Below are 15,053 nucleotides of genomic sequence, written 5' to 3'. Positions count from 1 at the left end.
GGTTGACAAAAACAAAAGCGCTGGGAAGCCGAATCGAGAATCCGAATCCGAATCCGAGTCCGAGTCCACATCGAGAGAATCCAAAACCAATCCACATTCTACTCTTCTACACTCTGGCTGTGGCTGTGCCACAATGCCATGCCATTAGCGTATTGTATTTAAAGTTTCGAACACCGGTACACTCGCCGGGGTTAACGTTCACTCACAGTCAACCTCCAACCCCATCCCTGAGACATTTTGGGGAGCTGCTACATTGTTTGCCTTTGCTTATTAAGTGTACGGGCTGGTTGCATGCCTCACTCTCTATAGAGATTACCACATCATTTTGTTTTTGCGGCGTCTTGCACTTGCAGCAACACAAAGAACAGGCCACAGGAACAGGCACAAGGAACAGGCACAGTCCACAGGCCCAGGAGGTAGACGTGCTAATATCCAATAAATGCAAATTAAATGCACTTACGGCGCCTGTCTTCAGGCTTTTCAGGCTCCCCCTCACACTCGCCTCATACATCAGGATGTTTTTCACAGTTTTATCATTTTATAGTAGTTTGCACAATGAGCCAAGAGAGCGGGAGTGCGGGGGAGTGCAAAAGGTTCTCCACTCAAACCAGTCAACAGGCAAAACAGCAGCGGCAACATTGTTTTTCCTTGGGTGGCCAGAGCAGGTCCAGGGCCTGGCGGGGTGACCGATGCTGGTAGGTCCATTAAATGGCAAATACATTTATGACCGTAATTACACCATAAAATTCAAATTATATCAACAAAACCAAACCAAACCAAACCATACCAAAACCAAAAACCGCACATTGTGTCCACGGCATGACTCAATCCAAAAGGCGAAGGCGATGACTGCCAGGCTGGCAGGCTGGCTCTCTCCTTGGCTTGGCCTTGCGGTTCGCCCTGGACATGACACTGGCCATAAACAGACAGCCAGCCAGCTGTGTGTGTGTGTGTGTGTGTGTGCCGGCAGGCGCAGGCCAACCAGAGTAAATGGAAAAGCAAAGCCTATTAGAGCTGCAAGTTTAGCAGAGTCACCATTTACCATACACAGGGCGCCCGGCCCAGTCCTTGGGCTACTCATTTATTTTTACAAACTTGTAGCACAATAGTCGGCCAGAAGAGGCTTTGTCGGCACGCCTACACGCCTACCCGGAGAAAGCAAAAGCAAAAGCAGCCGCCGCCACCGTCGTCGTCGTCGTCGTCGTCGTCGTTGACTTAGAGAGAGACCCAGCAAGGTCTGGCCTCAGCCCGTTGCCGGATAATCCAGAAATGCTAAAAACTTTTTAGAAGTCATTAAAACCTTGTAGTGGTAAAATTAATTACTTGTAGTTGCAAACAATGTAGCCACGCCGCAAGCAACGTTGCTGCCTTGCTGCCTGCTGCCTGTGCTCCCTGCCTGCCACCTGCCTCCTGCCTCCTGCCGCTCTTCTGTACGTTCTTCTTGCTGGTCGGCATTCTGCTTGCCTCCGCCGAGTGGCAAGGTCCGAGCTCCAGACTAAATGCATGTTGGGTGAAAACATATTCACTTTGGAAATTTATGAACTTTGCGTGTTTTGTCGAATTAAGAATCCCAAACGTAAAAGTTTCAAAAAATGTTTGCCTAAAAGCCATAGACCCATTCGCGCCCGCCCGCCTGCCTGCCTGCTCTCCTCATGCATATTTATGCAACTACTTATCATTATTTTTTGTTGTTGCTTCAGCTCGGAACAATAAATTCGCATTTAACCAAACAGCGGCTTAAAGTGATTTCACTTTACGGAGCCTCTCTCTCTCTATGGGGGCTCATCGAACATCTGCTCCATTGACGTATGTATTACATGAAGGGTTTTCAACTACTGGTTATTACATACGAGTATTGTGTGTGTGGCACATACTCGTACGTACGTACGTACGTACATAGGTGGGATATCCACGCCTCATTTCCAAGTGCCACTTCCGCGGGCTTCCATTTGTCGATAAATGTTCATTACTTTCAATTAACGCTTCTTAATTGAACATGACGTATTTATGAGTTTGACATCGTGGGCCAATCGGGAGTGGCAGGGTGTGGGCAACGGCATTCGCCATTGCACATTCCAGTGCAGTGCAGTGCGGCTCTTAATTGCTACCAACGCCGAGTACCACGAGGGAGCCACAAAATGTGGCGGAATATAGCGGAAATCGCGTGTATTCCCCCGCCCAAAAGTTAGGCACTATCTCTAGCTGGGCAAAAATAACACAAATACAGGCGGAATGAGGAGAGGCGACACTGCCTTTGGTTTTATGTACATATTGGAACCCCATCATCATTAATTGTTTATGAACGACAAAAAGAGCAGTGCAGTGCGCCCGTAAACAAAAGGCAAGAACGAAACGAAACGAAACGAAAGTGCAGAACGAACGCCATGAATCATATTTTTGCCAATTAAGCATGATCCGATGTAAGCGGCATCGGCATCGGCATAACCCCCAGCCCATGCCCTCAGCCCCTGCCCCAAGTACCAAGCCGAATCGTAAGCACTAGCTAGCATAAGCAAAAGCCATTGAAGGCATTCTTACACCACGCCGGAAATCCAATGTAGACAGCATTGGCGACTGGGGCGTCGACAACGGTTCGCGGCACAGTCCGCCCCGCACGGACGGACGGGTGGACGGGTGGACGGACCGACCGGATGGGCTATTGGGACCACCAAAGAGCAACAAAAATGTGCACACTTTCGACTGCATTGCACTGGCCTGCACTGGCCGAGCCGAGTTGGGGGGAAATTAAATGCAAACGCTGCACTCCAGAGCCACCAGAGTCTCTCCACGATTACATTTGCGTTTGTAAATGCGATCGCTGATCATATTTCAGTCGCTGCTCCGTCCGATCTCCGACATGGGCCGGGGGCCCACGATATGTGTATTTGTCGATTGGTCATGTGGGGTCCAACCGACCCCCCAAGAACTTTCATTTGATTACATATTTGCATCCGATTTGCATGCAAAAGGCCTTTGTAATGTAATCACGAGAAATTAATTCGCGCCTTTGAAGGTCGTGATCACAGAAACAAAACTGAAGCACTGATAGACAAAATACCCCCCGGGCGACATGTAGCACTTTTAGTGTAGAAATAGTTCGACAGTGGCAGACAACAGACCTCTAGACTAATTCGGAACTAATGGGACTACGCCGGGGACTCGACTTAAACAATATACAAGTTAATTCCACAGTTTTGTGTCGTTTTTTGTCACTTAACAACAGTTTTCGTCAGCGTCAACGGAATCGAAGTTTATAAACAAAAAACTAAAGCAAAACCCACTTAATAAATAAATGAAAAGTGCATATCTTTTTGAATGAAGTTTCAGCGCTAAACAATGTCAGCAAAGTTAATTGATGAGCGACCATTCACCAGAAATACATTAAATACAAGCTGAGAAATATATTGCTGAGATCGGGGTTAAATAGGGTAGAGAAAATCAACGAAAATTGGTAATGGCATTGCTGTGAATCTGTGAAATAAATTCTTGGTAGAGCAGTTTCAATAGTTGCCGTCTTTTGGCGGCTTTTAAATATTGGATACTTCAGTTAATTAAATTAAATAAATGCTCGATAAAATCGGCGGTGCCAAGGAAATTAAATTTATCTTCTTATGCATTCATATTTTACCCTCAAATACAAAGGCCAGTCAGAGGCGCCAGCTTATCGGCCCTGGGTGTCGGTTAGTCAAACGAAAGGCCAGTCCCCAGTCCCCCCCAATCCTCTTTCAGTGTTCAAAGTGCAGAAAGTTGGACGAGCATTGGGGAGGTGTGTATGTGGGTTTGGAGTGCACAAGCTCAGATATTGGCTCTTGCCAGGTGGAAATTAATTGCCAGCCGCATGGACATGACACGGTAGATCACGAGACCGAAAAATAAAATCGAACTATTAATCGGCGCACAAGAGTGACAAACATCTATTAGGCATTTAATTAAAAGTTTCGCACTGAACAATGGTTTGGCAGGAGGAGTAGGAGTAGCAGTAGCTGTAGCAGGTGGATGGGGTATTGTTTGCATTGATAGCCACTAAGGCAGAGCAATAGAATCCACTTCTTGTTGTCCGATACTTGGACAAAGTGTCAAATTCGTGCATTTCAAGTTTGCCGCCGCCCTCTCAGATAGATAGCAGCGGGGCGGCAAAGAGCAAACACAAATATTTGCCTACAATTACTTACCGGACCGGACCGGACCGGACCGTACCGATAGATAGAGATACGTAGGCCCTCTGGCCCAGTGGATGCGACAATTGTCTCGGCATATGCTCGTGTGTGTATGTACATAATTGGGCTATCAGCTAGATAGATGGCCAAAAGAGGCGGAGATGGGGCGCAGTACGGCAATTAAATTTTCGATGCGGAAGATACGCCACACGGTCCGATCGAGCATGAAGTGGTTGTGGCGACAGGCTGCCCGATCACCCACACCCACCACGTACAGACAAGCCCAAACCCAGCCCCATGGCCCTTATTCTTGGGCTGTAAAGTATGTGGAAAGAGTATGTGTTATGTGTGGCATGTGGGACTGGACTGGCGCTGGCGTATCAACGTTAATTGGTGTTGAAAGAGCGTCTCTGCTATTAGCCATCAGCAAGAAAGGAGCCTCACGCTCTCAACCCCCAAAGTTCTCTCAGCGACTCAACACCGAAATTGCAACACCTGTCGTCTGGTCGGCTGGTCTGGTCTGGTCTGGTCTGGTCTGGTCTCTGGACTGGTGCCGATGCGGAAAGTCAGTGACTATGTAATACACTGTGTTTTGGTCAGCCTAACCGCACAGACTACACTCATCCGATTAAACTTTTAAATAGATGTCAAACAAACTACATTCTGCTAGAAACAAGGACTTTCCTTGCCACCGTTGGTTGTCCCATCCAGGTCGATGTCGATGTCGTTGTCGATGTCTTAGGCCTGCATATATTCGCACTCGTATGTCCCTCGGGTCGGCGGACACTCCTGTACACATACGGGTGTGTGTGCATACGTCGGTCATTCGAGCATTCAACCACCGTTGGTCAGGGTTCATGACGGACAAATGTCCGAAATTTGAAACTTTAAATAAGAGTCTTTGGTAGGTAGGCAGCCTGTGTTGCCGGGCGGGCGGGTAGAATGTGGATGTGGACAAGTAAGGTGTCTATTAGACATACTCTCTGTAACATTCAGCGGTTGGGCGGAGCTTTGATGGGTAGAGCTTCGAAATTAGTTCTGATTTACCATTGTTTCTACGGCCTGTGACATCGGTGTGACAACGGATGGGGGTTACCGTTCCCGTTCCCGTTCCCATTTTCACTACCGTTCTCGGTCACATTCTCTTGTCGTGGGTCTGTGGGCGTATCGTGTAAACATTAGAGAGGACCGGACCGCAACTGCTGTTAGCGTACAGAACATGCTGGGAAAACTACAGCTCATAGTCGGAGAGCAGTCTCATTAATTTGTTATGAAGAGTCATTAGAGCAAAGAAATTAAGCTGGGTTCATGCAGCGATAGTTGAAGCTCTTCAAAATTCGGATTATTCGAGAACAATGTGGAATTTTAATGGGTGTACATATGTAGGTGAGTGATACTGGAACCATAGGTACGAGTATTACGAGTGTAGTCTTGGTCGGGGTAATAGCACACAATAACAGATACACAAATCGAATGTTTTTTATGCTTTTATTAGCTCTTTTATATTCTTTATAAGCAGCCTTAACAACTGTCTTGGTAGTTGTATTAATTAAATAGAAATAGATAAAGGGCACTTCGGCAGGTTTTTAATCCACGTAAAACAAAAATGTTTCATTGATGCATCTTTAACAATTTTCTATCTATTCTCTTTCAAGGCAAACCTTAGCCTTTTAAAGGTATTCTTCTAAACTCTCATCATTGGGGGTTGAAAATCTTTTTGCGAATCCCATTCGACTGCTTTGAATAGAAAGGCTGACAATATTTTGGTTACTATGCAATTGAAACATATCGATTGGAAATATTTATTTTTCCGAGTGCTGAAATCTCTCTCTACACGAAGAGTTTTTATTCAGTTATTTTTGACCTTCGAACTAACACAAAGTTCCTGGAACAAATTTGCAACTTATTGTACATTGAAATATTTTAAAGAGCGCACGAACCTAATGCAATTTTTTCATATTTAAAGTTTTGTTCAGGGCTATGTTAAATGGCGTTAAGAGTTTTACTGGTATTCGGTAAGCGGGTGATTAATTCTATATGATTAAAGTAGTGATAAAATAGGGGTTGTAGGGTATAAAAAAAAGGGTAGTAACAGGAGATGTTCTAAGTGGTTGTAGTTGCACAAATAAATAGCGGAATAAATAAATAAATGATAACAGCTACCCTAATTCTGGATATCTGGCACTCTGCTCTTTCCCCGCTACATACATTTTATAGATTCCATTCCTATGTACATTTTCTCCAAACAATTTTCACTTGGGTTTGCTGTACTCTGCTCCAAATTTAGAAATTCTGTCCCCATTCAATGACAGCTTTTCTTGATGAAAATGAATTATCCAGCATCAAAGTGCGCCACACAACAAATTTGTTACAATGTGAAATCAAACAATTGGATTCTATGTTTAGAATGTGCACTCTGTGCTTTTCGTTCTTAAATATTTTTGTATTTTTCTAGACGTGTATTTTATTTCCACATGTGGATTTCCTTCCTTTTTTATTTATTTGAAATTGAATTTACCCCCAAATTGGATCAGTTTTCTAACAAATGATGGCTCTTGAAGTCTACTTTGTTGTTACTAAATGTGTTACAATGTTTGTGGATAACAAATATTTTAATAAACTATCAAAAACTACAGGAAAATATATTTCATAGAAAACAAAAAAAGCGCCACAGAGCTCTCTCTTGTAGTTGTAATTAAGTTTTAGAGTTAATCCTTGTAATCTTGGATGTTAAATGTTTTCGTGGAGTTTAATTTGATCGTTCCGCTACCTTTCAAGTGTCATTTTATATCTGTTCCGCTGTGCTGTTCGAACAACAGCTACGCAGGTTAAAGGTTATTTACAATTTTCTGATTGATTTCCAATGTTCAACCAGGATCAAGGCTGTACAATAAACGAATCTATTCGCAGAGAGCAGGGACAAATATCCAAGTTAAAGTTTTGCACAGCACAGATTTTTGTTTTGTTTTGTTGAAGTAAAATCACATAAAACCTGTATTGTGGTTGTTGCGTTGAGGGGAAAGAGAGGCACGCTGCGAGAGTAGAGCTGACTCGCTCACACCAAGGGCGCGCAGGCGGCAGATAAATGCGCAGCCATTTTTGACGCGAGCGAGTAGAAGGCAAAGGCCACACCTCTGACAGGGGAAAATAGTGGGAAATTTGAGCGAGTGCGATTAGCCAGCCAAGCAGCAGCAGCAGCAGCTGGCTTTTCGTGGAGAGGAAAATTCTGCGCGCTGCCTACACATTTGGCCAGGAAATTTCCCAGCAACATGCAACGGCCAAAGTTTCAGCTGGCGAAACGAATCGAAACGAAACGAGGGAACTATATCGGAGACATGCACTACGAGGAGAGCTTTTTATGGTGCACCCTACACGCTGTGCCTGTGTGGCCACCATTTGCTCAAAATGGCGTCGACGGAAGAGTGCCTGTCGGCGGAATGAATGCCGATAAATCAAAGTTCCTCGCATCGAGCCTAATTTGAAAAATGCGCACACATCGCCAGTGCCGGAGCCAGTGCCAGTGCCGATGCCAGTGCCTGGGGCAGAGAGAGAGAGAGAGAGAGCGACAGAGAGGCAAGGCCCACTACGGAGGCAAGTGGCAGTGGCGGCTGCCGCAGCGGCATTTCATCAGAGGGAATTAATCAGAGCAGATGAAGCGACAACCGAAAAATAACGACGCGGCATCTCTTAAAGACCTCGCCTCGCCTTATCTCCTCAATCGCCAGATCCAGAGCCACATCCCCAGCCACCAGCCACCAGCCGGCTTTCAGTGCGTGTCCGTGCCTCTGCCACGACCCGTTTGGTGTGCAGCAGCCTCTCCTCTCGCTCCTCTCGTGCGTACTCCTCTCGTATGTATACATATATTATTGAAAACTGGCGCTTGGAGCGACATCAGCGGAATGTCATTGAGGTGAGTTCCCGAGACCAAAAAAACAGAGACCGAGACCGCGACTGAGACTGAGACCGAAACGGAGACGCAGACCCTTCAGCGCCTTTGGCGGTGTCGATGGTGATTGTACGCCTACCATCAACCCCGCCCAGCATCCCATTGAAGCATCCATCCGAGCGAGCGAGCATCCATCAAATGCGCGCCCAGTTCATGTCAAATTATAAATTCTTCAAAAATTTAAATCTAATTTTCCGCGCCTGGGCCATGGGCCATGGGCCCAATATTCAAATACATAATGGATTTTACTTTCGGCTGACAAGTACAAGCCCATTTAATCAATAATTAACGTAATCCATCAAGTACAAAAGTGTCAAATGCACTCGTGAGCGAACGAGCGAGCGAGCCTCGCAGAACCAAAGTCCTTGGTGGCAGAGGGGTAGGGGCGGGGGGGGCGACAACAGGCCTAAAAGGATTTTCATGAAAGCGCATCCATTCCAACGAGAAATCAAGTTGTTCCTGTCACAGAGCAAAACAGCGAAAAAAGATACACGAAACAAATCCGCGCTCGTCACATCTGCATGTCAAACCAGCCAGCCAGCAGCACAACCAACCCCTAAGAGGCAAGAGAGTTGACAGTAACTTTAACCCTGAACACCGTCTGTCACTGTCGAGATAGCAGCAGGAGCAGGAGAGTCAGCCAGCAGCAGCGGCAGCAGCAACAGCAGCAGCTTATCTAAGCCGAAAAGTCGACCCTGATCAACCACTTGCAGTCCAGCCCCAGCCCCTGGCTATATTCGATAGATATATAGCCCTTGTTTTACGAGTCCGAGCGAGCACTTGGCGTGGGTAAATGGATATGGATATCCAACTACAAATGTCCATTTTTCAATTTACCTGGCCCTTACGCACTCTCCCACTACAACGACTGTCTCTCCCCTGCCCCCAACACCCTTCGGTTTGGCATAAATTGAATCTCAAATGAAATAAAATGAAATGAAGTGAACGAAACGAAACGAAACGAAACGAAACGAAGGAAACAAAACAAACAAACACCCACCGCCGAATCGCTCTATAAATTAGCCCTTGACTTGACCAGCGACCGATGGATGACCAGTTGGTTGGACTGGCGGCCAAAAGACCGTGAAATTTTCCCAATATGCTGCATTTTATTTGCGTTTGCCCCGCCACCGAAGGGTCACTCGCAGTCGCTGTCGCAGTCACAGTCGCTCTTTCCGCTGCCACCGCCACCACCAAAGCACCCCCGGCCACTCTGCTCATTTTTCTCGTCTGACACTGCAGTGCATGGGCATGGGCAGGGGTACGGATATGGGCCTACAAGTACACTGGGCAAAATAGCTAGCATGGAATTTGGGAAAGATCTTTGGCTAGAAGAAAATGGTTTTCTTTTTATCATAAAAATTCACCCTCTTCTAGTAGAATTTCTAGTCTTCTTTCTCCCTTTTCTTTGAGTGTATGTCTATAGATGTGCTTTTTTGTGGGGACTTCGAATGGCATTCTGTTTGACGTATGAATAAATTATGCCCCTCGATCGGTTCTTTGGGCTAGTTAACATATTTTTAAAGAAAAGACAAAGGAAAAACGCTCTATATATTCAGGACGGTAACAGTTGACGTTTCTTCGCTTTTAATGGGGGGACAAAATTTATATGCCACAATTTGTCATTTGTTGCAATTTCATACAGATGCTCGGGCTTACATCAATTGGCAGTTAATCGAGACATCCCGACTGTCGTAAATAATTAAACTATTGAGACTTATGCCGACTCGGACGGACGTTCATTTTTAGTTGTTTTCTCAGTTCAATAAATTCAAATTAAATGAATTAAAACTATGTTGTGATCATTTATGTGACTAATCTCCATTTGTGTGTGGATTTACTCGTATTATTTTTCGCAGCGATGTGGGAATGGGAATGGGAATGGACAAACATGTCCGGTCTGACGTTTATGAAAAGCCTTACCATCGCAGCATCAAAGCCAATTAAGATACTGGACTCCACTCTACTCCACTCCCAATACAAGCTCTAAAAAGGGAATACGCGGCTAATTTCTGCGACAAAGCCGACAAACGATCCAGCATCCAGCGTCCAGCAACCCAATGTCCAATGTCCAAGAGGAGACTGTGGAGAGCCGAGAGTCTCGAGAAGCGGCACTTTTGTCGCAAACACACAGGCCGTAAAATTAAGAACTCTGATTGGTAACAAATGTTTTTGTTCATTCGAGTGATAAAAACGTAGCGAACCGAAAAGATATAAAATTCTCTTTAGTGTCTTCCCAGCCCAGCGATGATAAAATATTTAAATGAGTCGAAAGAACGAACGGTTCTCTCTCTTTCACTCTCTCGCGGACACTTTTAGGAAATCAGAGAACCAGAAGAGACCCCTTAATGGCCGCGCGCACGCACTCGGACATGGACTCGGAGCAGAGAGCGGCATGGATGATATGGAGGACATCGACAACAACGACAAGAGCGTACAGTGGGTACCACAGCGACAGCGACTAAGACCAAGGGCAAAGTGTGAAACACCGACTGAGGCGTAACGCCCATAGTGCTCGCTCCCCGATAACCACTGTATCCGAAGAGTAAGTCGGTCGGCTGTCATGATTAAATAAAACTCCAATGCAAACGGTCCGGCTAGGATATTAAATTACAGCCATAACGGCTTTGGGATTGACTCCGACAGTGGAAGGAGTAGAAGGAGTGACAAGGGGCAGAGACAAAGGTAAAGGCCATGCCGGCAGGACAAACAACCCAAAAAAGGCTTGCCACAGTGTCTTTTTGGGCCCAAGTCCAAGTCGCAAACCCAATCCAAGTCCAGGCCAACACAGACACAGCGACAGAGACACAAATGCATGGATACACGGCGACTCAGATACAGGAAAAGAGCCACGACAAAATCATAAAAGACATAAACAGTTGTAAAGACCCAAACCACAAAGGGCGTAGAATCAAAATTGAGCACTAAAACGTTATCGAGGTCGTCTCAGATTAACTAGCCTTTTTGCTGTGTCGATGACAGGACCGACGACACACTGAATACTGGATACTGGATGTGGACTGGGCAGGGGCCAGGCCATGCCAGGCATGCGGACAGGTAGTTCATTCTGAAATATCGAATGCATCTTAAAGATACTTGTGCTACATTACGATCATTACTCTTTGTAACAGATATGCGAGCGTAACGCGTCGCTTCGGATCAACGCATGGCCAGGGGCAGGGGTCTGGAGACAAGATGACCTGACTGCCGTGTAATCCCGGACCTGTCCTGTCCAGTTCCCCCCGCTGGCTGACTGGCTGGCTGACTGACTGGACGGTGCCTTGTCGCCGACCCACAACAGTGCTATTGTGCGACAAGTTTGTCATTCACAACCGTCGCGACGATAAGAAACCATTACGAGTGTATGAAAGAGCAAAGGACATTGTGCCGAGGAGAGAGATCTCATTGAATGGCGCCAGTTTCACAATGAATTCTGATTCTGTCCAAATTATGGGAATATTTTCCGCCATGGTTTCCTAGCGGGGTAGCGTAGGGTTTGTTTTTTACAAGACCTCCTTAGGTGCGAGAGGAAGATTTGCTGCTTGTTTTCCACTTCTTTGAATTCTTTGAAATCCCCAAAAAATATGCTGATTCCTCATACGTCTTTTGGCGCTTTTTGCTGCCCACACAGCAGCTACGAAAGTGGCGCATGAAAAGTGGCCAATTTAATGGCATATTAAGTACGAGTGTACATAAAAATATAAATACATAAAATATTCTAGGTTAACGCCACATATTTCAAACATTTGCTACCCCCAATTGGATTTTATGGGACTCGACGTTGATTGCGGGGTGTATCCAAGGAGGGCACTCGCCATAATGCCTGGCCAGGCCTGGCTCTTTAAGGGAACATAATTTCATCCACGTGTCGGGGATTACACATTAACATCGCTACTGTGCATGTTGTGTGTTCCATTTTGGGAGGGCGTGTCACTACAAGCGGCTGCTCTTAATCTTCAGCTACTTGGATAATAATTGATTTTGTCAGGCAATTGTTTCTGTTTCTCTGTACAAATATCTATACTTAAGGGTATTTTTGGAACAATTATAGAAACTTTTCAACGATGTATTGTTGATGTGTGGCATATATGGCATACTATGGACAATGTGTGAGATCTTTTATGATTATAAAAAAGTAGTTTTCCAGTAGTCACAAGTAAGGATGATTGCAGATCGATCGATTTTTTGCATTATACAATCTCAAATTAATATTTTGTGAAACTAAAAGGCTCTTCTACCATAAATTAAGCAAACAAACATAATTATCAAGATCAAATTGAATAGACTGTAGTTTATTAAGCGAAATAAGAGACGTTTTGTGTCTTGTACAAGCAGAAACATTGTGACTGCGTCGAAGAATGAGAATTAGCTGGAACTCTGACCCCGACCTCCTCTCCTTCTCATATTTAAATTCGAATCGGCGCCGGCGCCACCTGTCAGTCCGTCGCTGTACTTTTGCACGATCCGAGCCCCATCGTCGTGTACTTGCCTCACTTGCATACTGCCCTGCCCCTGCCCCTGTCCCCTTGCCCTTGCGCCTGCTGAAGCTCCTCAGAAACGGAGATCGCCAACGACGCGAAACTGCAGTGTGGCCCAAAGGCAAGAACGTTAAAAACATTGTTCTCGTTATACAGAAATCATGTCTGCTCCCCCCGTACCCAGCCCTGGCAGATCGTTTCGGTCGTGGCCAGTACAAAATGGCAAAATGTACAATGAGATTGTGCATGCGGGACGGGTGCGGGAATGGGCCACACAGAAATCAGGGTAGGGACAACAGCAAACAGCGAATGCTGGCGATAAAAGTGCAGCAAAGATGTTTTCATTGAGCATTGATACCAGGTTTCTAATGACATAAATGCTATCCAGACCACTCGGGTTATCTCTCTCTCTCCATTTCCCCGCTGCGAATGTCCTAAACCGCAATGACCCCGATCGCCACAGGAGCATTGTCTGCTAGACTAGCGTCCCTATCCCTGTCCCTACTCCTGTCCCTGTCCCTGTCCATTCAAACTACTTTCCAGACCAGAGAGGAGTAAAAATGATATTCGTAAGGGGCCAATGCGCCGACACCCCGCTGCGGTGTGAGCACACAGCCGCCTATAATTGAGTTATACATTCGACTGGGCTGCCCGACTGACCCCTGGTGCTGGTATATAGAAGAACCTCTTCCCGAGGATTCGGGTGGGTTCGCAGCAGCTTAGCGGACAATGTTTTGACATAAATAAATGCTTGAATGACTTTAAGTGATGGCATTTTACGTTGACTTTCTATACCCAAACAGCAGTTTGGCATGATTTATGGCGGGCGATCTGGCGACTTCTTCTTAGGAGATTACCTTTGTATACTCCTCGTATCGTATCGTATGGCTCTGGTGCTGGTGCCTGTGGAAGACGGGGGATGGGATGGCTTGGGTTGCGATCCGATGCGGATGCTCCTGATGCTAATTCGTTGTTCAGGTAGTGAGCGGAACACAATATATTTTTATACGCTACGCTGCCATTTATCGGTCCGCTTTCGGACACATTTATACTATGTCTTAATTTAACGCAGATGATATTGTTACTTCACATCAACATAAACAGTGTGTGGCTTCAATTGTAAAAAGTAATTAACTACTGCTATTGTTCAATTCTAAAACTGATCAACTAGTGAGGGCCAGGATCAAATCCAGCAAAACAATTTACGTGAATGTGTTAGCCATACACATAATTGAACAACAACATATGTATTTGTGTTCTATAAATCAGATTATTAATTATTACAGCAATTCTTTACAACAATTTACATGGCCCCGAACACAACAAACACAGCAACATCATTTTACATGAGGCAGTGGCGCAGTCAGCGGCCATTAATGGAACTACACTGCGAAGATGGCGTTGCATACTTTTAGGTAGCTAGAAATTACCCAACACTGCCAACAAGATCATTTTACAAAAAAACCAATACCTGCCACAGATAGAAATTAACAATATCGCATTTACAATCATTCAAATTTGTAGTTCGTATAGATTTTTAGTCGAAATTCGAATACCCTTGAATAGTCCTATGTTGGATATGCATATGCTTGTGCGGCTGAAATATGCGTATACTTATTTTTGCCTAGAATTCAAACTAACTGGACTAACTGGCCATGCCGATCTCTCTCTGAAAAGGAAAGTTCCTCGCAAAAAGCATTTTTTTTTCTCAATTAAGTTCTGCGATCTATTTTCTAAACGTAGTCAAAGAGAAAGATTGATTGTAATCTCATAATCTCATCTTTATCATATGGAATTGGTTAGATCATTGCCTGTCTCGACATCAGTATATCAGCAATATTTCGTGCTACGTTTAGAATAATTCTTAGATAGTTTGGCAACTATGCAAAACCATTCAATACATGAGTGACTATTAAAAGACAAAAGGGGATGGCTGGCTACCTAGTCATTCTCCTTATAAATTCTTCATTGGTTTGATGATCTTAAGTATTCCAAATTTATTACTTGGATGATACACTTCAGAAGTTTGTTCTTTTAACGAAAGATACCGTTTCTCTTCTGATTCTAGTTGCGCTCACTGTCAGCTTTAGATATTAAAAATACTTGATTGTTCCCATTGAATAAATTCCTAAAAATTCTTCGTATTTCCTGATAAGCTTAGGCTGTCAACAGATTGGGCAGCAATCAATTGCCAATATACAAATATGAAGAGTGTTCTATGTATGGACACTCAGCTGGTTCCTGACTCAACAGTCTGAAAATTGGAATATCAAAAAGAAGCCAGCCCCTCAGTAGAAAAGGAAAATTGGCAAGTTTAATAACTTACAACTAATAGCATGTAAATAGTAAACATTAAGAGATTCCATGTCAGGTTAACTTAAACAGTATAGACATATTTATGGACATTGCATACATTGTTGATCGTTTGTCCCTGCTATTTGATGCAGCAAAAACCAAAGATATATACACCCA

The 15,053-nt window shown here is 44.7% G+C and overlaps 1 long non-coding RNA gene across 1 annotated transcript; it reads left to right on the top strand.

The window, feature by feature from the left end:
- Positions 1-5,764: 5,764 nt before the first annotated feature.
- LOC117894929 lies at positions 5,765-14,011 on the top strand. Its single transcript, XR_004648894.1, has 3 exons — positions 5,765-8,067; positions 9,963-11,160; positions 11,235-14,011. It is a non-coding gene; the product is annotated as an uncharacterized LOC117894929 (long non-coding RNA).
- Positions 14,012-15,053: the final 1,042 nt, after the last annotated feature.

This window comes from Drosophila subobscura, chromosome J (assembly GCF_008121235.1).
Source record: "Drosophila subobscura isolate 14011-0131.10 chromosome J, UCBerk_Dsub_1.0, whole genome shotgun sequence".
Lineage (NCBI taxonomy): Eukaryota > Metazoa > Arthropoda > Insecta > Diptera > Drosophilidae > Drosophila > Drosophila subobscura.
The sequence above is the reverse complement of the archived record's forward strand: the minus strand, read 5'-3'. Positions and strand labels throughout refer to the sequence as shown.